Genomic DNA, 2,409 nt, shown 5'->3' with positions numbered 1-2,409 from the left:
AACCTCGGGCCAAGAGTGTGACAACCCGGATTTTTAAGATGTTAATTTATATTTATCTCATGATTTTTAGTTGTCAAAGTTGAGTATTTAATTTTATATTAGAGACTTACCCAATTCGAAATTTTGGGTTATTGATATTTTGTTCCTTAGTGTTGATTTTAGGAAATTAATTTTTATTTATTTATATGCAAATATTGGTGATGATAGAATGAAGGAGCAGTGGACGAAATTAGAGGAAATAAGAATGAAATTGTAATGATTTTGGTGCGGGTCCCATGAGTTATTTTAGTTAATGGGTTAGTTTGGATTTTAGTTGTTTTACATATATATTATATATATGATTTATTTTGTCCATCTGATTGTAGCAAAACAAGCTGCCAGCCAAGATTGTGAAGGAAAGAAAGAAATTGAAATGGTAATGAGGTGCGGGTCCCACTTAATTTTTAAATGGTTGATTGGTTTTGATACATTGTATATATGATATTTATATATGTATTATGTTGATCTGATAGAAGAGAGAAGGTGCACCTGCCAGCCGAAAAAGAAGATAAAGAAAAGGTAATTATGATTGCGGGACCCACGGCTAGGATTTGTTTGGCTAAAAATCCATTTGGGTTTGGCTGTTCACATGGCCTTGCTTTTTATTTGTGGCTGATGTAGTTTCTCGGTGATATGTTTGGAAAGTAAAGATGAGATAAAGAAAAGAGAAAAATTAGAGAGAGGAAAGATACAGAGTGAGGAAGAGTGCACACATACAAAAGGCCGAGAGTTTGAGAAAGAGAGAGAGGAGCTGAGTTTTCAGAGAGTGGTCCGAGAGGTTGCAGAGGAGGCCGGGAGCTTGAGGCTTAAATGATCTAGTGAGAAAAATTCTTATTCAGGGTAGGGGTCTCTAATTCATGGTCTTCTTGTACTTTTGTGAATTTATTTCTTATAAGTTGTTTAATTGCATGCTTAATTAGTGAAAGTTCTTGGAAATTTCTTGAATGCCATATATGAAATTGTGACAAGGTGTTAATTGATTATATTGTGTTTAAGCATGTTTATGTGAAATAAATTTATGATTTGTATGCTTAAATTGCTAGGAAAAAAAAAATGGAATGAAAGCATGAGTTGTGTATTTTAGTAATTTATTTGTAAAGGCTGGTGGGAACTTTATGGTTGAATTTATGAAATGAAGCATGAAGCATTTATGCATCCATTGGGAAAGAAAAAGGAGGGAAAATGTTTTAAAATAAATGAAATTATTTTTGGGAAAATATTTTTAAAGGTGTTTGCGAAAACCGGACGCCTAGGAGGCGCCTAGTGATTTGTGTTGTTAGTGTAGTCTAGAAGGGAGTATGGTTGAGTTAACTAGACCGGATGTAACGCCTTGGAGGTGCCTTGTGGTCGTGGATAGTTAGTTAATCATCCATTCGTGACGCTTTGGTGGTGTCTTGGGTCGGATTACACTAACGGTTTGGAAGTTGAAACGGAAATGTTTCGGAAATGAGGAGCGACATTTGCATAACATTGCACTTCATGACATTGTGGGAAATTTGTGATTGGTTGACATTTGCTACATATTTGTTGTTGTGGTTGAGAATACGTATTCCCTATGGAATGACCCCGTTCATTTTTACCCATTCTTTGTGTGCAATTCACGGGGATATAAGAAGTGTGTCTTAGACACTTCCTACTGAGCTTATGCTTACCTCTTTATTATTAAAAATTTTCAGGATATGGAAGGGAAGTGGTGGACGACGTTCCTCCACAGGGTCCGATGGGTTAGTGGACTGTTTTGACATATTTTGTAGCTATGATCTCATTTTATTATTATTATTATTCTTATTATTTTTTTTAAAACCCTGGGATGATACATATATTATGTATTGACGTAGGAAAGAACAGTAGTGTCCTTAGTTAACCTCGGGTTCGAGTCGTTACAAATTTTGTATCAGAGCATCTTTCTTAGAATTTTTGGGTCGTGACAAATTTGGTATCAGAGCATTTTCTCAAAAAATTCGGGTCTTGACAAAGGGAATCAGTCCCTTCCCCATCCCAAGACGCGAGGGCGGGGGAGGGGGGGGTGGGGAATTACGTAAAATGACAATATCGCCCTCGCCGCCTGCTTAAGGTCTTCAAGAACACTTGCAAGAGTATGAAGGTCAGAAGGAATGTCTAAACTAGCGCGAGCTTCAGAGGTATGGGTTGTGTCCTCAATGGACATGACAGTGACAAGAGCTTACTCGGAGGATACAGAGCGAGACCTTGTGCTTGAAGAAACCCTTGCTCGAGTCAGTGGGCGAGGAACTCCCGAAGGGACAGTGGAGGCCTTGGCGGTGGAAACATCCTTTGAAGTACCCTAAAATAGCATAAATAAATAAATGAATAAATAAAATAATAATAATAATCAACATAAGAAGTACTAGT

The 2,409-nt window shown here is 37.1% G+C and overlaps 1 long non-coding RNA gene across 1 annotated transcript; it reads left to right on the top strand.

The window, feature by feature from the left end:
- Window positions 1-516: 516 nt before the first annotated feature.
- LOC132271845 (uncharacterized) lies at window positions 517-1,827 on the top strand. The gene is made up of 2 exons (XR_009469859.1): window positions 517-879; window positions 1,716-1,827. It is a non-coding gene; the product is annotated as an uncharacterized LOC132271845 (long non-coding RNA).
- Window positions 1,828-2,409: the final 582 nt, after the last annotated feature.

The sequence above is a fragment of the Cornus florida genome, unplaced genomic scaffold (genome assembly GCF_030987335.1).
Source record: "Cornus florida cultivar Cherokee Brave unplaced genomic scaffold, ASM3098733v1 CherokeeBrave_3.0.0_Hap2_Chr08, whole genome shotgun sequence".
Lineage (NCBI taxonomy): Eukaryota > Viridiplantae > Streptophyta > Magnoliopsida > Cornales > Cornaceae > Cornus > Cornus florida.
Note: the sequence above shows the minus strand (reverse complement) of the source record. Positions and strands in the feature narration are given on the sequence as shown.